Here is a 27427-nt window from a genome sequence, read left to right on the forward strand (position 1 = left end):
ACTGATGCAAAATCTTATTACGCTTGTCCGCCATTTCTTTGTCCCCACTACTACCTTTCCGGCGTAATTTTCCAGCAGTCCAATATTCACTCTCTTCTCTCTTTTACTCTTGATATAGCTGAAAGAAAATTGCAACATTGTTTATACTATTGGCTAGTTTCCTGTCATATCTCATATTTCCTCTTTTTTTAATTGCCTTCTGTTGGTTTTTAAAAGCTTCCCAATCCTGTACGCCTTCCCACTAATACTTGCTCTATCATATACCCTCCCTCTTGCTTTTATGTTTTTACCTCTTCATCTTTGGGATCTATCTATCCTACACCTTCCAAATTGCCCCCAGAAACTCCAGCCATTGCTGTTCTCTCATTATCCCAGATAGTGTCCTCTTCCAATTAACTTTGGCCAGCTCCCCTCTCGTGCCTCCGTAATTCCCTTTACTTCACTGTAGTGCTGATACATCTGACTTTAGCTTTTCCCTCTAAAACTGGACAGAACAAAAGTGCTCGATTAAGTAGTCCCCTATTCATTCTTGGTTGCTTGATCTTTGTCTTAACTACTCTTTGCTCCAGTTTGCAACAGTCTTAACTTCATCTTCATATGAAGTAAGCTGTACTTGGTACCTACGTGCATGGAAATGTGTGAGCATGTTTAAAAGGACAGAGAATTGTGTGCCAATTATTTCTAAGCAGCATAAGGACATTAAATAAATTGTAAAAGAAAAGGTGAACTGTCCGTCCCTGTACAGATGTCCCACTCTGTCATTTGGTTTATTCTATTGTTCGAGAAACACCATGGTAACAGGCCTTTCCGGCCCAATGAGCTTGTGCCACCCAAGTACACCCACGTGACCAATTAACATACTAGCCCGTACATCATTGGAATTTGGGAGGAAACCAGAGCACCTGAAGGAGACCCACGTGGTCACGGGGGAGAGCAAATAAAATTGTTACAGACAGCGGCAGGAATTGAACCTGGATCACCAGTGCTGTAACAGCGTTACGCTAACCGCCACACCACCATGTCACATTGTCCCATCTCTTACGCTTGTCTTTTCTGCAGGTAAGATATCCCATTAAACAATTCCATAATAAAACTCCACCGTGGATGGTCCCAAGCCCGGCTGTGAAAGGAGGAGGGTTGGGTACAGGACTAACAACCCCAGTCCATTAAAAAACAGAGAATTACTCCACCATGGACAGTCCCAAGCCCGGCTGTGAAAGGAGGAGGGTTGGGTACGGGGCTGGCCCCTTCCTGTGAAAACCCTGAACTACAGAAACGCTAACAGAAGCTCTAAAGACCTTGTCTCTGGGACAGGAAGGATCTTCGTCTAGAAGACGTATGAAGTTGTGAGGTGAAAGCGGAAGCCACAGGGCTGATCAACCTTCTATCCGCCCAGGACAGAGGACTCTGGCGAGCTGCTGTCGGCCAGCAGGGGTGATAGGCTTAAGAAGAAGAATTTCATAATAAACGATTTCCAAAACTAGTCTCGGGTAGGAAGCATTTGCACCTGTGTTTTGTGTTGTTAGTATGGGTTTCCATTAATAATAGTATCAGTTTTGCTTCTCATATTATGCATGGGACTTCATAAAGAATGCCTGGTAGCAATGGACCTCAGTAGTTTCAGTCTGAGATCCTACAAGAGATAGGATACACAGGTTCACACCCACATTCACCACGCACTCTGGTCCTTTGCTTTATCTGAGTGCACCACATTGAGTGATTATGCTGTGGCTCTACTGTGTCTGCTGGACACTAGTCACAGCTACTGGTTCTAATTGCTAGTGTAGCTATGAATGCAACTGAAGCATTTAGTTAACCCGCACAATCTTTTTCACATGCAAATCGTGCAAAAAATGGATTAAACCTGGAGTCGCTTGCACATGTGTTCAATTCCGAGTGAAGTACACTCATTGAGAAATTTCAACCAGCTTCAGAATCAGGTTAAATATCACCAGAGCACGTCGTTAACTTTGCTGGTTTACAGTAGAAGTACATTGCAATACAGAATAAAAGGAAGGTGTAAGCTGCAATAAAAAATATATTTTCAAAATTAAATTAAATTGATAGTGCAGAAAGTGAGTAAATATATATATATTATATATTGAGTTAGTGTTCCTGGGTTCATGGTCCATTCATAATTCTGATGGCGGAGGGGAAGAAGTAGTTCCTAAACCATTGAGTGTGTGTCTTCAGGCTCCTGCCCCTCCTTTTTGACGGTAGTAATGAGAAGAGGACGTGTCCTGAGTGATGGGGGTAAAAAAAAATGAAATCAAATCCTTAGAAAGAGGTGATATAGGATTGAAAGATTTTCTTGCGGGCATTCACGGTAAGTACAAAGAGAATTAATAGAATCAATGAAAAACCACACACAGGACAGACAAGCAATCTTGCTTAGTCCCTCCAGCATTCTGTGTGTATGCTGCTCAGGCAAATATGTTACTTGCTTTAACTGTGCACTGTAAGACCATAAGATCATAAGACCTAGGAGCAGAATTAGGCCATTTCTTTTCCTTCCCCTCCTCAGCCCCAGTCCCCGACATTTAATATAATCCATCTCCACAATAAAAGAATTTCACATCACTTAGATGGTGGCAAGGTGGAGATATGTCTCTACCAAAGGAGGTGTAAAGTGCTCCTTCCCTGCGCTGGCCTGCAGATCAGCCTTGGGCAAGGTGTAGCACCTGATTAGCCCCCCGATCAGGGTCAGGTGAAGCCGTGGGAGTAGGTGGTGATTGGTCGTATGAGCAGCTGGTCCATATCACAAGTCCTGGTTATGCCACCATTGACGCCAGGCAGATAATCTCTGAAAAGTATTGATAATGGCTGGGGTCACCCGTCTTGTGAAGACACTGCCCAGAAGAAGGCAATGGCAAACCACTTCCACAGAAAAATTTGCCAACAATCATGGTCATGGGAAGACCATGATAGTCTACATCATTATCAACTGACATCATTTAATCAGAAATGCATCTTTTACTGCCCTAGAGGAAGTCATAGAGTATGCATAATGTTGAGGTCATAACAATAAAACTCTCCGTTACAACATTTGAATTGCTGTAATATCGTGAGTCCCTGATGTCCATTTCCCTCTCATTGCAAACATTGAGCAGAAAGTCAGACAAGATTAATAGTAAACCTGCTTTATTTTAAATGTGAAAAGCAGGATCAGTTATGGGGAAATGTAACCTATTTCAAAATGCTTCTTCTAACGTAAATCACTGTCACACGCAGCAGATTAAAAATAATATTTCTGACCAATAACTTCCCTGAAACTGGTCGTTAGGGAAGTCACACTCATCACAGTTTCACCTGGCAACCACCCTGTGTGGAGGTCAAGTGATTTTTCTTGTCTCTGGGGGAAACCCACGCGATCATGGGAGAACATACAAACTCCTTACAGAGAGCGGTGGAATTGAACCCCAGTCTCTAGCACTGTAATAGTGTTACATTAACTACTACACTACTTTGCTGCCCCATTATGGTTTTCCTTTGTACTTCCTCATTCACGTGATGATATAATCTGCGTGGATGTTGTGCAAAACTAAATTTTTTACTTTACATTTGACAATAATAAACCAATTTACTGTACTATGCAACAGTCTTAGGCACATATGTATCACTAAGGTGCCTAAGACTTTTGCACAGTACTGTTGTAATTTTATGTATTGCACTGTATTGCTGTGGCAAAATAAAACTAATTTCATGATGTATGTGAGTGATGATAAACCTGATTCTGATATGGGTCTATATTGTGGACTGAGAGTGGGAAGCGGGTCAGGGAGAGGGGAATCATGTTGGGAAAAGGGGAAGGGAGAGGGGACGGAGAGGGAAGCAGCAGTGAGACATTCTGTAATGATCAACAACCCAGTTGTTTGGAATCAAATGACCAGGACTGGATATGTCTGTAGCCCCCTGCCCCAGCACTCCTTCTCTGCGGCCTGTCCCACACCCATTCCCTCGGTGCCCGACCCTCACTATTCCCAAAATCCTTTGCTCCTGCCAGATTTACAAGCTCATTCTCCACTCCATGTTGACAAATACAGTACTGTGCAAATGTTTTAGGTACCTAGCTATAGATATGTGTCTAATGATATATCTATAGATATGCCTGCTGATTTCATTTCCGCCTTATAGGGCCTCGTCTTTCTTGATTACATGAACTCTCTGAGGTAAGGTGCTGGTCTGTCCATGGGTCGGCCTGAAGGGACACCCCCTAATCCTCTCTTGCCATCCGTGATCAACATGAATACATGGGTGGTATCATGGCTCATCTGGGAGAGCCTCACATCTCCAATTCAACCTGGACCATCCCTCGAGGACCTCCATATGGAGTTTTCACATTCTCTCTGTGACCGCGTGGGATCAGTATCAGGACATATTTTGTGAAACTTGTTATTCTGCAGCGGTACAGTGCAGTACATGCAACATTATAATAAGGTATATATAAAAAATAAGTTGTGCAAAAAACCAGAAAAATAATAAGGACGTATTCGTGAGTTCATGGTCCGCTCAGAAATGTGATGGTGGAGTGGAAGAAGATCTTTAAGACCTTAAGACCATCAGACATAGGAGCAGAATTAGGCCATTTGCCTCATTGAGGTTGCTACACCATTTCATCATGGCTGATCCATTTCCCCTTCAGCCCCATTTTCCTGCTTTCTCCCCATAACCTTTTACGCCCTGACTAATCAAAAATCTATCAGCCTCCGCCTTAAATGCACCAAATGCACCTCTTTGGGAGGAGAAGATGGCGGCGCGCCTGCATGTGCGCAGCCCTCCGGTGAAAAATGATATCGTATCTGTTAAGTAGGGGCCATGGACAATTCTGATTTGATGGAGAATGGACGTGAAAGCACAGAGGAACATCTGGAGAAATTTCTGAAACGCCCGTTCGCTGCTGTCGTTGCTGTGCGGTCGGGAATCTTTCGGAGGGTAGGCCTCAAAATCCCAGGCCTTGCCAGCTTTTGGCGACCAAGAAGGAGGTCAAATCATTCGGATAGAGATGGCGCTCAGTACTCGGTGTCGGAGAGCTGATCAGAGCTCGAAGTTTTCAGGTGACTCAGAGTTGGATTGTGGTCGGACATGGCAGGGAGAGTTTTTCTTCCTTCTCCCATCTGCGTGAGATGTGGGACATTTGAGAAACTTTGAACTTTACTGTGCTCATGGACTTCTTCATTAAGTTATGATATTGTTGCACTGTTGTAACTATATGTTATAATTATGTGGTTTTGTCAGTTTTTCAGTCTTGGTCTGTCCGGTGTTTTGTGATATCACACCGGAGGAAATATTGTATCATTTCTTAATGCATGCATTACTAAATGACAATAAAAGAGGACTGCGTGTCCTCATAATCTAAATGACTTGGCCTCCACAGCAGTCTGTGGCAATGAATGCTACAGATTCACCAACCTCTGGCTAAAGAAATTCCTTCTCATCTCTGTTCTACTTTGAGACTGTGCCCTCTGGTCCTAGACTCCCCCATCAAAGGAAATGCCCTCTCCACATCCACTCTATTTGGGCGATAGGTTTCAATGAGAAGATGTTATTAAAACTTTGAACCTGTATCTTCAGGTTCCTGTACCTCTCCCTGATGGTAGCAATGAGAAGAAGGCATATCTTAGATGGTGAGGTCCTTCAGTGCCATTTGAGCTATTGCCTTTTGAAGATGTCCTCGATGGGGAGGCGAGTGCCCATGATGGACCTGACTGAGTTTACAACCCTAGGCAGCTTTTTTCCATCTTGTTCATTGGAGCCTCCATACCAGACAGTGACGCCACTAGTCAGAACACTCTCCATGGTACATCTATACACCTTTGAATCAGGGTGGAGGTAGGGTGTTCTTCAGCCCATATCTCCCTGCGGACATTTCTAGAACATTACTGTGATAATATCTCACATACCTTGTACAGGAGCATCAGGACTAGGACTGCCAGACTGGGTAACAGCTTCTTCCCTCAGGCTGCGAGACTAATGGAGACCCTGTCACCACTGAGATCTCGTCACTGGGACAGCCAGCTGTTTACTGTTTACCTGTGCTGTGCACTACATGCATTTTGACTTATATTTTATTAAGTTATTGATGGTAATATTTTGGTTTATGTGTTGTGTGAGATCTATGTTTTGTGGGTGCGCCGTGGTCCAGAGGAACATTGTCTCATTTGCTTGTATATACGTACAGTCAGATGACAGTAAAGTTGAACTTGACAATAACTCCCGATAAAAGCAGAGATTTCTTCACAGCCAGCTCGCTAAGAGGAATTGTGGCTGCCGGCTTTATCATCCAAAGGCAATTATTCTGCTGACTGGGCTCCTTGGACATGTTTTTCATGTGATTGGACACCTCTTAAAATTAGTAAAAACAGCTAGTCTTGCAATGTTTGGCAGGATTGACCCTCTTACTTGCCCAGAGCTTGTCTTTCCCAATTTGGCTGATGCTACAGACTCAGTGTTAATATGTCCTGGAATGGCTACTTTCTCTGGGTGTTATTGTCAAGGGGACCACAGGAAAAACACTCATGTAAAACTAAAACGCTGATTTCAAATATACCTCTGTGTTTCCTTCAATGTTTTAAAAACAATTGCTGCAGGAATGGCAGCCGTTACATTCTAGAGCACATTCCATTCTCCAAGGCCCAATGGGAGATCGCTACTGAGCACGCTCAGACACAGTGCGAGAAAGAAGAGCACCATTTAATCTTGCTTCATGGATGCTTGCCAAAAGGGAAGATTAATATATTGCTGGCAGCAGTACAGCTCCTGGGTACCCGCTGATGGAGGATTGTTGCTGACAGAAATGAAACATTTGCCTTTGTGTTCGCTGTTCTTTTTTTCTCTCTGATTTGGGCCAAGCATGAGGATATTGATAGGGTGAATTGCACACACAGAATGCTGGAGGAACTCAACAGGTCGGGCAGCATCTATGGAAGGGAGTAAACAGTCGAAGGTTAGGGCCGAGACCTTTCATCAGGACTGGAAAGGAAGGGGGCGGATGCCATAATAAGAGGTTATGGAGAGGGTGTTTCCTATAGTGGGGGAGTCTAGGACCAGAGGACACAGCCTCAGGATAGAGGGATAGAAGACAAGGAGGAATTTCTTGAGTCAGAGAGTGGTGAATCTGTGGAGTTCATTACCAAAGGCGGCTGTGGAGACCTAGTCACTGGGGTGTCACAGTAACACAACACTTTACAGTACAGTACAGGCAACTCAGGTTCAATTCCCGCCACAAGGAATTTGTACATTCTCCCTGTGACCGCGTGGGTTTCCTCCGGGTGCTTCAGTTTCCTCCCACAGTCCAAAGACGTGCCAGATGGTAGGTTAATTGGTCATTGTAAATTGTCCTGATTAGGCTAGGGTTAAATCAGAGGATTGCTGGACAGCACGGCTCGAAGGGCTGGAAGGGGCTGTTCCACGCTGTTTCTCAATAAATAAATAAAATAAATAAATATTTAGGGCAGAGGTTGATAGATTCTTGATTGGTCAGGGCTTGAAGGGTTATGAGGAGAAGGCAAGAGATTGGGGCTGAGAGGGAAATGGATCAGCCAGGATGAAATGGTGGAGCAGACTTGATGGGCCAAATGACCTAATTCAGCTCCTGCATCTTATGGACTTGTGGTCTGATAAGAAGATGGGGGGATGGTGAGGAGTACAAGATGGCAGGTGAGACCAGGTGTGGGGGTATGCAGGTGAATGAGGAGGGAGATGGTAAGAAGCTTGGAGGTGATTGGTGGGAAAGCTCAAGGGGTGAAGAAGAAGGAATTTGATAGGAGAGGAGAGTGGAACATGGGAGAAAGGGAAGGAGGAGGTTTAGGCAGGTGAGGATAAGAGAAGGGGCGAGAGGGTAACCAAAATAGGAAATGAAAAAGGAGGAAAAGAAGGAGGGAGGCAGAAATTACCAGAAGTTAGGGAAATCAATGTTCATGCTGTCAGGTTGGAGGTTACCCAGGTGGAATCTGAGGCGCTGCTCCTCCAACCTGTGTTTGGTTTCATCATATCAACAGAGAAGGCGATAGACAGGCATGTCAGAATACGGTTGACAAGTCAAATTGAAATGGATAGTCACCAGGAAATCCTGCCTACGACAGTGACAGTGCAGGTGCTCTACAAAGTCATCTCCCATTCTGTATCCGGTGTCAGTGACATTGAGGAGACAGTACCAGGAGCACCGGATACAATAGATGACTTAACAGACTTGCAGATGAAGTGTTGACTCATCTGGAAGAACTGTTTGGGGCCCTGAATGGTGGTAAGGGAGGCGGTTTAGGGGCAGGTGTAGCGCTTATCCGGCTTGAAGGGATAATGCAACATCAGTGACTATAAGACAGAGGAGCAGAATTAGGCCATTTGGCCCATCGAGCCTGCTCCACCATTTCACTATGGCTGATCCATTTCCCTCTCAGCCCCAATCTCTTGCCTCCTCCCTGTAACCTTTCATGTCCTGACTACTCAAGAATCGATCAACCTCTGTATTAAATACACCCAATGACCTGGCCTCCACAGCTGCCTGTGGCAATAAATTCCACAGTTTCAACACCCACTGCCTAAAGAAATTCCTCCTCATCTCTGTTCCAAATGGATGTCCCTCTGTTCTGTGGATGTGCCCACTGGGCCTAGATTCCCCCACCAGAGGAAACATCCTCTCCACATCTACTCTGTCGAGGTCTTTCAACATTCGATAGGTTTCAATGAGGTTCTCAGTGGGGAGGGATGAGAGGACAAGGGGGATATGGGGAGATTTATACTGATGGAAAGCGTAGAGGGGAGTGAGGGAAAGATGTGCTTAGTGATAGAATCCTAATGGAGAAGGCAGAAGTTAGACAGTATGTGAGGGAATCTAGAATGGGGAGTTGCCACTTAAAGATAAGTGCTCACCCATTTAAGAGAGAAATGGACCAGATTTCTCCCTCAGAGGATTGTAACTCTTTGTAATTCTCTCACTCAAACAGTGGCAGAAGATCAAACAGAAGTCAATAGATCATGAGAAAAGTTGCAGTGGGTTGTAAAGTCAATCAGCTCCATCATGAACACTTGCCTTCCCACCATTAAGGATATCCGCAATAGGTAATGCCTCAAGAAGGTGGCCATTATTAAGCCTCACCATCCAGGACACGCCATCTTCTCATTACTACCATCAAGGAGGTGGTAGAGGAGCCTGAAGACACACACTCAATGTTTCAGAAACAGCTTCTTCCTCTCCGGCATCAGATTTCTGAACAGCCCATGAACCCATGAACACTGCACAGCACACACAAAATGCTGGAGGAACTTAGCAGGCCAGGCAGCGTCTATGGAAAAGAGCACAGTTGACATTTCAGGCCGAGACCCTTCATCAGGACTGGAGAAAAAAGACGAGATGTCAGAGTAAGAAGGGGAGGGGAGGGGAGGAAGAAATACAAGGTAGTAGGGAGTAGGTGAAACCGGGGGAGCGGGGGAGGGAGGGGTGAAGTAAAGAGCTGGGAAACTGATCGTTGAAAGAGATAAAGGGCTGGAAAAGGGGGAATCTGATAGGAGAAGGCAGAAGGCCAAGGAAGAAAGGACAGGAGGTGGAACCCAAGAGGGAGGTGATGGGCAGGTAAGGAGATAAGGTGAGAGAGGGAAACGAGAAGGGGAATGGTGAAGGAGAGTGAGGGGCCATTACTGGAAGTTCGAGAAATCGATGTTCATGCCATCAGATTGGAGGCTACCCAGACAGAATATAAGGTGTTGCTCCTCCAACCTGATGTGGCTTCATTGCAACAGTAGAGTAGGCCATGGACTGATATATTGGAATGGAAATGGGAAATAGAGTTAAAATGAGTGGCTACTGGGAGATCTCGCTTTTTCTGGCAGATGGAGCTTGAATGCTCAGCGACATGGTCTCCCAACCAACGTTGGGTCTCACAGATATACAGGAGGCCACACCAGGAGCATCGGATGCAGTATATGATCCCAACAGACTCACAGGTGAAGTGTTGTCTCACCTGGAAGGACTGTTTAGGGCCTAAAATGGTAACGAGGGAGAAGGTGTAGGGGCAGGTGTAGCATTTGTTCCTCCTGCAAGGATAAGTGCCCAGAGGGAGATCAGTGGGGAGGGATGAATGGACCAGGGAGTCGCATAGGGAGCGATCCCTGCGGAAAGCAGAGAAGTGAGGGGAAAGGAAAGATGTACTTGGTGGTGGGATCCTGTTGGAGATAGTGGAAGTTATAGAGAATTATGTGCTGGACGTGGATGCTGGTGGGATAGTAGGTGAGGACAAGAGGAACCCTATCCCTGGCAGGGTGGTAGGAGGATGAGGTAAGAGCAGACGTGTGTGAAATGGAAGAGATGCGGGTGAAGACAGCATTGATGGGTGAGGAAGGAAAGCCCCTTTCTTTGAAAAAGGAGGGCATCTCCTTCATTTTGAGAGCAGATATGGTGGAGATGGAGGAATTGAGAGAAGGGGGATTGCGTTTTTACAAGTAACAGGGTGGGAAGAGGTATAGCCCAGGTAGCTCTGAGAGTCAGTGGGTTTATAAAAGACATCAGTAGATAAGTGTCTCTAAAGATAGAGACAGAGAGATTGAGAAAGGGAAGGGAAGTGTCAAAATGGACCAGGTAAATTTGAGGGCAGGGTGGAAGTTGGAGGCAAGGTTGATGAAGTCGACAAGCTTGGCATTGGTGCAGGAAACAGCACCAATACAGTCATCGATGTAGCGTAGAAAAAGTTGGAGAGTGATTTCAGTATAGGCTTGGAACATAGACTGTTGCATGTAGCTGACAAAAAGGCAGGCATAGCTGGGACCCACGCAAGTGGCCCTGGCTACACCTTTTGTTTGAAGGAAGTGGGAGGAGCCGAAGGAGAAATTATTGAGAGTGAGGACAAGTTCTGCCAGATGGAGGAGAGTGGTGGTGGAGGGGACCTGTTTGGGTCTGGTGTCCAGAAAGAAACAAAGAGCTTGGAGGCTTTCCTAATGGGGGATGGAGGTGTATATGTACTGGACATCCATGGTGAAAATATGATGATCGGAGAGAGGGAACTTGAAATTATTGAAAAGATCAAGAATGTGTGAAGTGTCACAGATGTAGGTAGGATAGAGGAGCAATACTTCAAATTTATTCTGGGTGGAGGAGCTTATATTCTGTCTGGGTGGCCTCCAATCTCATGGCATGAACATCAATTTCTCAGATTTCTGGTAAAGGCCCCCTCCCTTCTCCTTCACCATCCCACAGTCCCATTTCCCTCTCTCACCTTATCTTCTTACCTGCCCATCACCTCCCTCTCGTGCTCCTCCCCACTTTTCTTTCTTCCATGGACTTCTGTCTTCTCCCATCAGACCCCCACCCCCTTCTCCAGCCCTGTATATCTTTCACCTATCGACCTCCCAACTCTTTACTTCAGACCCTCCCTCCCCGTCTCCTGGCTTCACCTATCACCTACCACCTTGTACTTCTTCCTCCCCTCCCCTCCGCCTTCTTACTCTGACTTCTCATCTTTTTTCTCCAGTCCTGATGAAGGCTCTCGGCCCAAAACGTCGACCGTACTCTTTGCCATAGGTGCTGCCTGGCCCTCTGAGTTCCTCCAGCATGTTGTGTGTGTTGCTTAGAATTCCAGCATCTGCAGATTTTCTCTTGATTGCCATGAACACTCTGTCACTTTTTGTTCTATTTTTGCACTAGTTATTTATTTACTTTTATATATATACAGTATATATTTCTAATTGCAATTTATAGTAATTTTTATGCATTACAATATACTGTTGCTGGAAAACAACACAATTCACAAGATGCGTCAGTGACAATAAACCTGATTCTGATTCTGCGTCTGAAGGGCTTGAGCTCTAAGTTTACCTGAGGCAGGCATGAACACAAGTTGAAGTCGTAATCACACTGAAAACTAGGGCAGGTTTGAGAGATGGCGTGGTCTCCTCGTGCTCCTAATTTGATTATTGTTATTCATGTATTCGTATTGTCTAATTTGGATATTCAGTGCAGATTTCCATCTATTTGCATGCAAGGCAATGTTGAGATTTGTTAAACTAATGCCTCAAACTATATTCAAATGACAATCGATTCTGCCCGGATTAAAATAATCCTTTGAATCTTGAAAGACAACCTTCCCAACTGAAGGATGTGCCCAACAGGAAACAGCTTCCCTTCTATTGATTTCTCTTGCCACCTCAGCAAAGCAGCCAGCGTAATCGAAGACCCCACCCACCCCGGACATTCTTGCTTCTCCCCTCTACCATCGGGCAGAAGATACAAAGCTGGCACGACCAGGCTTCTATCCTGCTGTTATGAAACTATTGAACGGACCTCTTGTACGATAGGATGGAGCCTTGGCCTCATAATCTACCTGGTTATCATATTGCACTTTATCGTTTACCTGCACTTGTAGCTTTTACAATTTATTCTGCATTGTCATTTTACCTTTTTCTGCTGTGTAATCATTTGATCTGTATGAACAAGTATGCAAGACACGATTTGCCCTGTATCTTGGTGCATGTGACAATAATGTTGCTGTTGTTGTTCGTCCTTTGTAGTTGAAGATGACCATGGCTTCAAAGTCAAATGGGAGATGGGTGGCTGTGGGTCCGGAGGTGACTGATGAGGCCAATCCGGGCCCTGAAGGCTCGCCCACATGTGGGACGCAAGTGGGTGGGTGCTGTCGTGGCAGTGGATGCTGCTCGGGCCTTGCGCACAGCACATTTTCGTTGCGCCTCGATGATGCGCCTGACTTCAGCTGCACAGGCTCCTGTGGTGATCTTGCTGTGCCAAGCTGGACGGTCGAGGGCAAACGTCTCCCACATGTTGATGTCGACACCCAGGCCTTTGAGGGACGCTTTAAGGCAGTCTTTGTAACGTTTCTTCTGCCCCCCCGGACTGAGCGCTTGCCCTGACACAGTTCTCCGTACAGCAGCTGCTTAGGCAATCGGCTGTCTGGCATTCTGACCACATGTCCAGCCCACCTGGCTTGGGCTTTCAGCAGGAGAGTGTAGATGCTGCAGAGCCCAGCTTGTTCCAGGATTTCTGTGTTGGGGACTTTGTCCTGCCACCTGATGTGGAGGAGTCTGTGGAGACAGCTCAGGTGAAAGTGGTTGACAATAATAAACAAATACTAATACCAATACCAGATTTACTTTTCCAGATGCGAAGTGTGAAGTATTTTCTATTGTTCGGAGTCAATAGTGCAACCACTCTTTTTCCAAGAACTACAGGTTGCACTGTACACCATTGTCACAATCCATGTTAGCCACGTACGATCCATCTGCTATGGAGAGGCCATTGCACAGGATCACAAAAAGCTGCAGAGATTCACAAACGCAGCCAGCTCCATCATGAACAGTAGCCTCCCCGGTATCGAGGGCATCTTCAAAAGGTGATGCCTCAGAAAGGAGCCCCATCATCCAACGTGCCCTGTTCTCATGGCTACCATCAAGGAGGAGATACAGGAACCTGAAGGCACACACTCAACGCTTTGGAAACACCTTCTTCTTCTCCACCATCAGATATCTGAATGGACAATGAACCCAAGAACACTGTCTTACTATTTTTGTTCTCCTTTTGCACTACTAATTTAATTTAATTTTTAAATTTCCATTTCCAGTTGAAATTTATAATTCCAATGTAGTATACATTATGTATTCCAATCTAGTGCTGTCACAAAACAACAAATTTCTTGACATATACCAGTGATATTAAACCTGATTCTGGTTCTGAGCAAGCCTGCACCTTTACCAGTGTCAGTTACATGCTCTAAATGTAACTATAATGTATATTCTCTCTTCTCCCCTCTTCCATCGAGCAGAAGATACAGAAGCCTGAAAGCATGGGCCATCAGGCTCAAGGAAAGCTTCTATCCCACCGTTATAAGACAATTGAGCGGTCCCCTAGTATGAAAAGATGGACCCTTGACCTCACAACCTGCCTCACCATGGCCTTGTTCCTTGTTGTTTACCTGCACTGTTCTCTACTTCCTCTGTAACTTTAACACTGTCTCCTGAATTCTGTTACTGTATTTCCCTCATATTATTTCAATGCACAAAGATCATGAAATGATTTGTATGGCTGGTTTGTGTCACAAAGCTTTTCACTGTACCTTGGTACATGTGACAATAATAAACCAACTTACCAATATGTGTTGCCCATTTTTGCTCAGTAGCTGTTTCAGGCATGGCCTACTTTGAAGTTATCAACATGTTATCTTTTACTTTAGGAGGAATTGGAATTGAAATTGGTTTATTTTTGTCGCAGGCCCCGTTCTTACCTCTTCTCCTCACCTGCCTATCACCTCTCCTTGGTCCCCTCCTCCTTCTTTTCTCCCATGGTCCACTGTCCTCTCCTGTCAGATTCCTTCTTCTCCAGCCCTTTACTTTTTCCACCATCTAGTTTCTCACTTCATCCACCCTCCTCCAGCTACCTGGCTTTGCCTTTCACCTTCTAGATTGTATTTCTTCCCCTGCCTCATCTTCTTATTCTGGCATCTTCCCCCTTCCTTTCCAGTCCTGAAGAAGGGTCTCAGCCTGAATTGTCAATTGTTTATTCATTTCCATAGATGCTGCCTGACCTGCTGAGTTCCTCCAGCATTTTGTGTGTTTAGTGAATTTTGGTAATTCCTAACACTAACCATAAACACCTTATTACAAATTCTGTAAAAATCTTACGTTTATCTTTTTCAATAATATAGACCTGCACATATTGGAGCAGGCATTCAACCAGTGTGCAAAAGAGAACAAACTGTGCAAATACAAAAAGAAAGAAATAATAATAATAATAATAATAATAATAAATAAGCAATAGATCTCGAGTACATAAGATGAAGAGTCCTTGAATGTGAGTACATAGGCTGTGGAAACAGTTCAGTACTGGGGCAAGTGAAATTGAGTGGTTATTCTCTCTAGCTCAAGAGCCTAGTGGTTGAGGGGTAATAACTGTTGTTTTTAGGAACAGGAGCAATACCTGTTGGGCAGAGCTAGACAGCGACGTCTTTGAAGTCATCTGCAGAAGCAGCTTAATTTCTATATTTAATATCTCCCTTTTTCCTTTTCAAGGTGGATAGGGTCCCGTCAAAGACCGTGATCTAGGGCTACTCCCAGGGCTCACCAACTGGCCTTATTTTGCTATCCCAAGGATGCAGCCTGGAAGATGATCGCACCTTCAGGGTTCCGAGGCTCTGCGGCCCGGGCGATGAGCTGATTCTATGTCGATGCCGCCAACTGAAACGCTGCAGAATATTGGGAATAGCGGATCAGCTGCTGGAAGGTTCTGTACTTGGATCACTCTCACTCCCTCTCCTTCTCTTGTTGGTCGGGGTGGGCTGCCAATTCTTGAGTCGAAGAACTCGGAAAAGAAGTGATGCCACGGATGTTAACACCGGAAAGTAGCGAGTTGTTTTTTTTTTGTCTTGTTAGTCTCGCCTCTCGCTGCGTAACACCTCTCTGTTCCTTTATTAGGGAGAGACAGAGCCTGTGGTTTGTTGAATTGCCGGTGAACACGGTCTTTCTTGGGGGCTTTGCTATTGCTTGCTTGGTGGGTGGAGGATGCTGGTGCTTTTTTGCTGAAATAAGTGGGGTCGAAGGTCATTGTTTTGTTGAAGCTTGCACATGGGAGGAGTAAGGGGGGGCTTTGGGTTCTTGTGTTTTCACTGTCACTCATTCTTTGGAGCACTCTTCTGTTTTCGTGGATGTCTGCGAAGAGCAAGAACTTCAGGTTGTATACTGTGTATATTCTCTGATATTAAATGGAATGATTGACCTATTGAACTATTAAACCATGTCCTGAAGAAGTGCCTTGGCCCAAAATGTTGACTGTGTATTTCCATAGATGCTGCTTGACCTGCTGAGTGTGTGCTGCAGTGAAAAATTTTGTCTTGCAAACCATCCATACAGATAATTTGAAAATATAAATATGTTGAGGTAGTATAAAGGGAAAACAACAGCAGAATGTAGAATATATTGTTGCACTTATATTCACAGAGTAAATACAATGCAGTGACAAGAGCTGTGACAAGGTAGATTGTAAGGTCATGTATTCATCAATAGCGTACAAGAGTCTTATAATAGAAGGACAGAAGCTGTCCTTGAGCCTGGTTGTGTGTATTTTCAAGAGCCTTTTGACATTTCAACATACTGACGTAAAATAGAGCTCAATGCTTCGAATGCAACCATTGTGGAATAGTCTCAGCCGCTATAGTTTGCCGTTTTCTTTGCTGTTCAGTGAGACTCTTTTCTCATTTCTAGAGCTAGATTGGCCACTTTCAGAGAGACTGCTCAGCTCCCTTCCAAATCCACAGAGCCTTTTTCACACCACTGTCCTTGCTGATCAACTGGAGACTGAAAACTTACACTCATCCCTCAATCATGCATTATTTACTTGTGCACCAGGAAGACACAACTTTGCCATTGGACTGTACCAAGCCTGGCAGTGAAAGGAGGAGGGGTGGGCATGGGGGGGGGGGTTGCCGCCCCATCTGTAAAAACTTAGGGCTACAGAAATGCTAACAGAAGTTCCAAAGTCCTCATCCCAGGTAGAGGAAGCATCATAGCCTAGAGGGCGTATAAAATCATCTAATGAAAGCCAAGGTCACAGTGCCAGTCAGGACAGAGGACTCTGGCGGGCAGCTGTCGGCAGCCTATGCCCCGGCAGGGGTGATGGTCTTAAGGTGAAGCACAACAACGAGAGCAGCATGGCCCCTGACCATTTTTAGACAGAACTGACCAGCAGTTCAAAGTTCAAACTAAATTTATTATCAAAGTACACATGTTCATCCGTGAGTTTTACTTTCTTGCGGGCATACTCAATACATCTAGCAACCGTAAAAGAATCAATGAACGACCGCAGCCAACAAGGCGGACAACCAGCGTGCAAAAGACAACACACTGTGCAGATACTAAAGGAAAAAATAAGAAATAATAATAATACATAAATAAGCAATAAATATCGAGAACATAAAATGAAGAGTCCTTGAAAATGAGGCCATAGGTAGTGGGAACAGTTCAGTGATGGGGTGAGTGAAGTTGAGTGAAGTTGTGAAGTTATCTCCTCTGGTTCAAGAGCTATGAATTATCTAAATTACTCTGGTTCAAGAAATTCTGATACTAACCAATTGGTAACCTTGTGCATATTCACATTCCTTATTTGCAAGATCAATTGCCATTCACAATGCAGGAGAAACTTGCAGGCTAACAACTGAGGATACTTAGAAGCTAGTAATATAATTGTCCCTTAGTTGGCCTGTGTTCCTTGCATCCTTTGATTACATTCTTACCTTATCTCCTTCTGCCAATTGCTCCAGTTCTTCTGCTGTGCTGAAGGATGCTGTGCTCCTCAAAGATCTTTCTTGCCTGGGCTGCCTAACCTTTGCCTTGCTGTGACTTCACACTAACAGGGAGCTCCTTTTCCAGTATTTTTCTACTGGCATCATGCAAGAGTGGCAAGGTGGAGATATGTCTCTATCAAAGGAGGTGTAAGGCGTTCCTTCCCTCTGCTAGCCTGCAGGTCACCCTTGGGCAAGGTGTAGCACCTGCTTTGCCCTCCTATCAGGGTCACACGAAGCCATGGGAACAGGTGGTGGATGGTCGTCTGAGCAGCTGGTTCATATCACAGGTCCCGGTTATGTGACCACTGACACCAGGCAGACAATCTCTGAAGAGTATTGATAATGGCTGGGGTCACCCATCTTGTAAAGACGCTGCCCACAAGAAAGCAAAGATTTGCCAAGACCAATTATGGCCATGAAACAATAATTGCACATAATGATGACGATGACGATGATATCATGAATGCCTTGGTGGGAAACTTGCAGGAACTTTCCGCTTCTGGAGGTTCCATTATGGCCAGTATGTTGGTCAGGGAGATTTCAAGGCAGAAGACACAGACTTGCCACTCTGTAAAAGTGGGACCCCCCAAATCTCACTCAAGATGCCAGGATTTCCTTTCTGTGCGTACCCCAATGTCACAGAACTGTACGCCCCTTTGAATGATTTTGAAGTCGTAGCTTTTTGTCTTATCCTTGTTTTCTCCATGTCATGGTGATAGAGAAGGACCGGTGTCCTTCTCCATTTTCATTGTGTCATGGACCTTCTCTGATTGCAACAAGCAATTTGCTGGACTACCTCAGCAGGTCAAGCAGCATCTGTGGGAGTCCTTTCCTCTTGGCAACATTTCAGGGTGTAAAGCTGCCTCAGGGCACAGGTGCTTCTCGATCTGCTGAGTTTCCCTATAGATATATACTGTAGTACTGTGCAGAAGCCTTAGGCGCGCGCGCGCACACACACACACACGCACACGCATAGCTAAGGTGCCTAAGAGTTTTGTAGAGTACTGTATTTGTCAACATGGAGCAGAATCTGTGGGAGCAAAAGGTGTTGGGAACGGTAAGAGGCTGGAGCGTCACGGGAAGGGTGTGGGACGGGTGGCAGAGACGGACAGCCGGGACAATGGGTGGTGTGGGTGCAGGCACACCCAGCCCTGAGATACCCAGCAAGGCAATTTGATTCCAAACAATTGGTTTATTGATCATTACAGAATGTCCCTCTGGTGCTTCCTGCTCCCTCCATCTCTCTCTTCCCCTTTTCCCAACGTGATCCCCCTCTCCCTGTCCCTTTCCCACTCTCAGTCCACAATGGAGACCCATATCAGAATCTGGTTTATCATCACTCACATATGTCATGAGACTTGTTGTGTTTTTGTTTATGCAGCAATACAGTACAATACGTAAAATTACTACAGTCCTGTGCAAAAATCTTCCACACACACACACACACATATATATATATATATATATATATATATATATATATATATATATATATATAGCCAGGGTGTCTAAGGCTTTTGGACAGTACTGTATATATACCTTGTTATTGTATTGCACTGTTCTGCTGCTGCAAAACAACAAACTTCATGACAAATGACAGTGATATTAAACCTGATTCTAGTTGTGATTTTGTTTTGATTTTAAGGAACCACCTCAGAAAATGCATAATTCTCTTTCTCTGAGTAAAACCCATCCAGATCTATGATAGTGTAGCATTTCACTATTCTGATTGAATGGAAGCAGAATCTGCTGGTGACTTTGATCAGTACACATCTGATGAGGCTGCATAGACAGCTAACTAATTTAGAAACAAAATTCTTGCAGATGCATGTAAAATACACAGGATGTAGTGTCACACTTAACTGAGTTTTGCAGGTCAAGTGACAGATGCCGCTCCCCAAATTCAAGGACAATTTCGGTTAGGAAGCTTTCATTTGTAAGGCATTTGCAACATAATTCTGTTTATTACCAATGTTGAACGCTTCGGTTCTTTCACAAAAGACTAATTATCTAATGTCAGTGCTTCCGATTATCCACCCCTCCCCCTAGCTAGCTCCCTGATTTTTTTGTCTCTCCCCTCTTTGCAACTATTGCTGAGCCAATCACGCATGGCCCCTAATAACTGCCTGTGAAACCCCTTCTCCATGTCATCTGCAGCTGTTACTGTTACTAAGTGAATTACCCGAAAAGCACCGTGAGCCTTTCACGGAGGAGGAAATCTTATATTTTAAGGCTAATCGCACTCGGTAAAAATGAAGCAAAACTGTGGAACAAGTTTTGAAAATGAGAAGAAGAAAGCTGTAAGAATCATCCTTTATCCGTGATTCGTGGGATGGACAACTACAGGAAAAGAAGACAAAACGCTTTTTCACCACTGTGTCCCAAGCACATCAGCAACTGGTGACGTCAGTTGCTTTGATCTGTACCCTTAGCTCAGTCTAAAAGCAATGATTAAAATCAAATCAGACAATAGAGTCATTCTCATCGGATTGTCTGGCATAAATTATTTTCTGAAAAAGTACGCTTTATTGAAAATTGATAATGTAGCGATTATATCTGAAGGTATCTTGATAGATTGCATCACAGTCTGGGATGGCAATTTGAATGCAAGGGACTCGATATCAGAATTGGGTTCATTATCACTCATGTATCTCAGGAATTGTGTTGTTTTGCGACAACAATAGAGCACACAAAAATCACTGTAAATAAATAAATAGTGTGAAAGATGAATAATGAGATAGTGTTCATGGTTTCATGGACCGTTCAGAAATCTGATGGCGGAGGGGAAGAAGCTATTCCTAAAACATTGAGTATGAGACTTCAGGCTGCTTCTCCCGGTTGGTAGGAATGAGAAGGGGCCATGTCCTGGGCAGTGAGAGTCCTTCATGATAGATGCCGCCTTGTGGAGGCACTGCCTTTTAAAGATGTCCTCAATGGGGGGTAGGCGAGTGACAATGATTAAGCTGGCTGAGTCTATAACCCTCTGCAGCCTCTTTAGAGCCTGCATACCATCAAACGTAAGAAACCAAAGAGATTAGTGGATTCAGCCCCATACATCAGGCACATCTCTCCACACCACTGATAGTAACTTACAGGAGGTTCTGCCTCAAGGAAGCAGCATCTATTATCTAAGACATCCATCATCCTGGTTCTCATGGCTACAATCGGGTAGGAGGTATGAAGCTTGAAGTTCCATCCCAATAGTCTCTAGAACAGCTTCTTCCCATCAACCATTCAGTTCCTGAATCAATTGACACAACGCTGATCCCTACCTCATCATAGTAACACTATGACCAGTTGACCAATTTGCACTGCAATAAGACTTCATTCTTTTGTTCTGATTGTGTTCTTTCTTGTATAATATTGTACAAATTTGTTCAGTTTATGCTCTTCCCGTGAACGTTGTGTGCCGGTGAAGCTGCTGCAAGAAAGTTTTTCATTGCACCTGTGCATACACGCACTTTTGCAAATGGCAATAAACTTGACTTTGACCATCAAGCAATAATTTAAACGTTCCGTTTCAGTGGCAATGTAAGCATTGACAGGAGACTCCTCCACAGTGATCCTCCAAATGTGGCATCTATTCAGTGGGAGTGAGTCTCCTGCTGCCTAGCAGCCTTGGAACTGACACTCTGGTCAGGAATCGAGATTCGTGATGCGTTGGATGTGAAAACCCAACCCCAATGGAACAGCATTCTAATCTCTGAAGGCTGGAACGTCGAAGACACCTTCATCATCATAGTTCAGTCCAGGAACTTGTTTGACTATTACTTTCTCATTCAGTCCCTGGGATTTACTCACAGGTGAGTCTTTAACCGATATGTACGTTTAAGGTAAGGTAAGGTAAGCTAGTGAGCTTTGATTGACCTAAGCACCAGGCTGATCTGGAAAGGTTGGGTACGGGCCGATGTGTGGCAGCAGGGTCCAGGGCCGGAGTGTATTGACGCGACAGGGCCCAGTTCCCAGAGGGAGGAACAGCCCAATGTTTGAATGATTTAAATGCTGGGCCAGACTTTGATAATAAGTGTACTTTGAACTTTGAATCGTCTTCATTCTTCTTTCATTCCCCACTTTGACTCCCCTCTCGGGGCGACTGATGCAGACTAGAGTGCTTTGGTGAGGAATGCCCCGCTGCCTGCATTAGCTGGTGGCATGACACTGAATGGAATTAAACTGAAGTTAGGGTGTTAGGACCAGAGGTTAGTGTTGGGCCTGGTCCGCCAGCTGCTCTGTGACGTTTACTCTGCTCTTCGCTGCACTGAGGCTGGGCCTGTGGGCCTGTTCCAGCTGCCCCGGGCTTCAAGTCCACGGGCTCCACAATGTTTACTCTGCTGTTTGATGAACTGAGGCTGGGCCTTTGGACCTGCTCCCGTGGCTCTGAGCTTTGTGACTGACGAATCATTTTTGTTCTAAATGCTATTTGCTTACTTTTATTGTTGGCAGAATTTGTTTTTTTTTCTGTCTGCACATTGGGTTTTTGTCATTTTTCTCAAGTTTAATAGGTTCTATTGGGTTTCTTTGTTTTGTGGCTGCCTGTTAGGAGATGAATCTCAAGATTGTATAATGCATCCATACTTGGATAATAATGTACTTTGAACTTTGAATCTCCTTTCATTCCCCACTTTGACTCCCCTCTCGGGGCAACTGATGCAGACTAGGGTGCTTCGGTGAGGAATGCCCTGCTGCCTGCATTAGCTAGCAGCGTGGTGCTGAATTGAACTAAACTGAATATCTGGACTGGTGGTTTGATGTTTGATGTTTGAGCAATTTTTTCTTTTTTTTTCTGTCTGTTGGGTTTTTCATGTTTTCTTGAATGGGTTGCAAGGTGTTTCTTTGCTTTGTGGCTGCCTGTGGGAGGATGATTCTCAGAGTTGTATTCTATATACATACTGATAATTAATGTACTTTGAATCTACCTCTTCTCTTCTCCTCTCCTCACCTGCCTATCACCTCGTCCGGTGCCCCTCCTCCGGCCCTTTCTCCCATGGTCCACTCTCCTCTCCTATCAGGTTCCTCCTTCTTCAATCCTTTACTTTTTCCGTCTATAACCACCTAGTTTCTCACTTCATCCACCCTCTCCCATCTACCTGGCTTCACTTATCACCTTCTAGATTGTACGTCTTCCCCTCCCTCATCTTCTTATTCTGGCATCTTCCCCTTTCTTTCCAGTCCTGATGAAGGGTCTCCACACAAAACATAAACAGCTTATTCACTTCCATAGATTCTGCCTGACCTGCTGAGTTCATCCAGCGTTTTGTGTGTGTTAGTCTGGATTTCCAGCATCTGCAGAATCTCTTGCATTCGTAGTTTGTACTTTTCTGTCTGAAGCCCATTCTCACAGTATTTGACAAAGTTCAACTTCAGGGTCTCAGATCCTAACTGTGTGCACTTTGTAACTCTGTGTCTACATAACTGACAATAGAGTTGCGGGGGTGGGTGGAGGATGGATGCCTGGAATTTGCTGCCTGGGGTGCTGGCAGAGGCAGATACAACAGGGACTTTTAATAGATGTTTAGATAGGCACAAGAATGTGAGGGAAAAGGAGGGATCTGGACATTGTGTAGACAGAAGGGTTTAGTTTAGCTGACCATATATTTGGTTCGACACACATTGTGGGCTGAAGGGGCTGTTGTTGTGCTGTACTGATCTACATTCTATGTTTTGATTCACAATCCTTGTTTGAAAGGTCTGACCTACAGCCCAGAGAACCTGCATTATAACGTATAGAAATATTCTTGATAATCATTTGAATACATTGAATTAAAAATAAATCTCAGTTTTAATGCATGCTGGTTATATGAAACTGTGTTTGTTTCTCTACACTACCTTCAGAATTGCATCATATGAGTAAGATACAATGACACAGAGAGTTGGAATATTCTTCCTGTGACCATGTGGGTTTGCACTAGATCATGGGTTCCTGACCCATCAGTCTATGTCTAGCAGGCGTCTACGGCATAACAAAGGTTGGGAACCCCTGCTCTAGATGCTCTGCTTTCCTCCCACATTCCAAAGCCATACGGGTTAGTGAGCTGGGGGCATGCCATGTTAACACTGGAAGCATGGTGGCACTTGCGGGCAGTACCCAGCACATCCTCAGACTGGGTTGGCTGTTGTTGCAAACAACGCATTTCACTGTATGTTTCAATGCACATGCAACAAATAGAGCAAATCTTTAAATAAAATCCTTGCTGGTGGCTGGTTTCCAGCCACGTACTTCCCTTTCTGATAATATCAGAAGCTGTCTTCTCCTCAGCCTCGATGCGGAGTGACCTCTGCAATACATCCATCTGCTTCCCCGTTTACTAGAGCCACATTGACCTCAGTTGTCATCTGGCATAATCCGATGCAAGGGTCTGCCTCACATTCACCCCGAGCGGCCGCATGCCAGGGGTCTCCATAAGACCATGCAATACAGGACCAGAGTTAGGCCATTTGGCCCATCGAGTCTACTGAGCCATTTCATCATGACTGATTCATTTCCCTCTCAGCCCCAATCTCCTGTCTTCAGAATCAGAATCAGGTTTAATATCACCGGCGTATGTCGTGAAATTTGTTAACTTAGCGGCAGCTGTACAATGCTATGCATGATCGTATAGCGAAATAAACAAATCCATCAATTACAGTCAGTATATATATGTATTAAGTAGTTAAATTAAAGATAGTGTAAAAACAGAAATAGTAAAAGTGAGGTAGTGTTCATGAGTTCAATGTCCATTTAGGAATCAGATGGCAGAGGGGAAGAAACTGTTCCTGAATTGCTGAGTGTGTGTCTTCAGAGTTCTGTACCTCCTCCTTGATGATAACAGAGCATGTCCTGGGTGTTGGGGGGGTGTCCTTAATGATGGGCGCCGTCTGTACCAAGAAATTCCACATCTTCTCCACATCCACTCTATCAAGGCCTTTCAACTTTCAACAGGTTTCAATGAGGTCACCCCCGCTTTCTTCTGAATTCTAGGGAGTACAGGCCCAGAGCTGTCATACGCTCTTCATATGGCAAGCCTTTCAATCCTGGAATCATTTTCATGGATCTCCTTTGAACCCTCTCCAGTGTCAGCACATCCTTCCCTTGATAAGGGGCCCAAAACTGCTCACAATAGTCCAAGTGAGGCCTCACCAGTGCTCTATAAGGTCTCGACATTACATCCTTGTTTTAATATTCCAGTCCTCTTGAAATGAATGCTAACATTGCATTTGCCTTCCTCACCACAGACTCAACATGCGAATTAACCTGCACGAGGATTTCCTGATCTACAGGCTGTTCCCTAGGATACACGTGGAGACAGACATCAGGTACCGCTGGCAGATCAACCTGGTGAAAGACACCCTTTGCTCTGCTCGAAGTTTGGTGGTCTGGCAAGCATTGACATGTCCATTGAGAGACGCTGCCAATTTCTGCGTTGCAGGATGTGCGGAGGGGCATACTGAAGCTCTGTGCCGCCACTGCAAGTGCTTGGTGGGGAAGGACCATGGTGAAGAGTTTCCTGCTACTGGAGAGAGGGAGGGGTCGAGTAGGGTGAGGACACCCCTCAATGATTGCTAAAGTTTACCACCTTAGTGGTGCCCTTTTATTATACTTCCTAGCCTATTTCTCTGTTCTACTGTGGATGCCCACAAGCTAAGTTGCACGGCATGGTTAGCACAACCCTTTAGACTACAGGTGACTCGGGTTCAATTCCCGCTGCTGTCAGTAGGAGTTTGTATATTCTCCCCATGACCGGGTGGATTTCCTCTGAGTGCTCTGGTTTCCTCCAACATTCCAAACACGTACCGGTTGGTAGGCTAATTGGTCATTATAAGTTGTCCAGTGATTAGTCTAGGGTTAAATCGGGGGGTTGCTGGGTGGTGCGGCTTGAAGGGCTGAAAGGGCCTATTCTGTGCTGTATCTCAATAAATAAGTAAATAGATAGACAAATAAATACATAGATAGATAACTAAATAAATAAGCAAGCAAATAAATAAATAGAAATCCCAGGGTAGGTTATAGTGACATATATATATTTTGCGAATAAATTTACTTGAGCTTTGAACTTTTAAACAGTCCGATTGGTTTTAAGGAATCCAATAGGATTACACTGAACGCATTGACTGTGAATGGAAGAGATTGCACAGCTTATTCTTGTAAATATTATGAATGAACTTATTTTGATATTTAAACAATTGGTTAACTGTGTTTAAAAAGTGAGAAATTCTTTAGTTGTCAGCCCAGCACCACCCAAAAGGTCAGAGGGTCCATAATCAATTATTTTCACTTTTAGGACATTCCATTAATCATTTTGGCTGCAGACTGAAAGGTTGGCAGGACAAACTTCAGTTTGGGAACCCCGATGGATTGAAGGAACCTAATTGCTCCTCTGTACTAACACATAAACTGGTGCCTGCCGTGCACTGGGCCTGGCAGAAGGAACTCGCCCTTCGCTAAAATTAATGACTTATTTACAGAGCTGAGTAAGAAACTCAAATGTAGTTGGTTCCAGGAAGGCAACCACACTAGTGAGTGGTTGCTGTGACGATTGAGAGGTGGCGTGGGTGGGGGTGATGATTGAGGGATGGTGGGGGTGGAGTGAAGATTGAGGTGTAGTGTGTGTGGGGGTGATGACTGAGGGATAGTGTGGGTGGGGTGAAGATTGAGGGGTGGTGTGTGTGTGTGTGGGGGTGATGCTTCAGGGGTGTTGTGGGTTGGGGTGAGGATTGAGAGGTTGTGGAGGAAAATTTTAGGTTGCTAATTCCCATCAGTTCCAGGATGTGGACTTGAACCCAGTTCAGATTTTTCCAGGCTTTTTCCACTGAAGTTGTGTGAGACTAGAATTGGAGGTCATGGGTTAAGGGTGAAAGGTGAAATGTTTAAGGGGAATATGAGGGGGGGACATATTCTCTAAGAGGGTGGTGAGAGTGTGGAACAAGCTGCCAGTGGAAGTGGTTCATTTTCAACATTTAAGAGAAGTTTGGATAAGTACATAAATGGCAGGTGTGATATGGAGGGCTCTGGTTTGAGTGCGGGCAGAATAACTGTTCAGCATGGACCAGATGGGCCAAATGGCCTATTTCTATGCTGTAGTGTTCTATGATTTTTGAGATGGAAGTCTCTGGTTCTGGAGAAGTCCAAGCTCTAAGTGCCTCTCCTTGCCTGCATCTTTTCCTAAATCCTTAATTCTTTCCTCTCTGCAGTAGCAGCCAGACCCACTGAGTATCCTGAGCATCTTGAGGGTTCCCCTGCTCACCCCTTTTCTTCTCCTCACCTGCCTACACTCTCTCTCTGGTGCCCCTCCACCTTTCCCTTCTTCCATAGTCCACAAACCTCTCCTATTGTCCTTCTTCTGCAGACATTTACCTTTCCCACCGATCCCCTCCCAGCTTCTGACTTCATCCTCCCCCAACCCCCGCACCTTCTTCCTCATCTGCCTGCTTGTACTCCTCCCCCTCTCCACCGACTTTATCTGGCTCTGCCTTCTTCCTTTCCAGTCTTGACGAAAGGATCTAACCAATGAAGAACCTATCAACCTGTCCTAATATACTCAATGACTCGGCCTCCACAGCCGTTTGTGGCAAGGAATTCCAGAGATTCACCACCTTATGGCTGGAGAAATTCCTCCTCATCCCTGTTCTAAAGGGATGTGTCTTTGTTCTGAGACTGTGTCCTTTGGATTCTAGACTTTCATATTAATGGAAGTCACCTCTCCATGTCCTTTCTATCTGGGCCTTTAAATATTCGGTAGGTTTCAATGAGATCCTCTCTCACCTGAACTCTATCAAGTACAGGCCCAGATACATCAAAAATGCCTCGTATTTTAAGTCGATAATTGTCAGGATCATTTTCTGAGTTGGAACAAAGAATTCACCCATGTGAAACAATGTATCTATCCTATTATGTACTGGCCACTGCACCACAAGTTCAAACTTCAGAGAGCAAGGCAAATTTATACCGCTGCCGCAAAACAACAAATATCAAAGTTCAAAGTAAATTTATTATTGAAGTATGGATATGCCACCATATACAACCCTGCAATTCACAGACGTTCATAGTAGACGAAGGAAATACAATAGAATCAATGAAAACCAAAACACAAAGTGCCAATGTGCTAATGAAGATAAACTGCCCAATTACAAAATTTAAATTATAATCAATGAATAGTGAATAAATAAGCACTGTTAACAAA

Source organism: Mobula birostris, chromosome 26, assembly GCF_030028105.1.
Source record: "Mobula birostris isolate sMobBir1 chromosome 26, sMobBir1.hap1, whole genome shotgun sequence".
Classification (NCBI taxonomy): Eukaryota; Metazoa; Chordata; class Chondrichthyes; order Myliobatiformes; family Myliobatidae; genus Mobula; species Mobula birostris.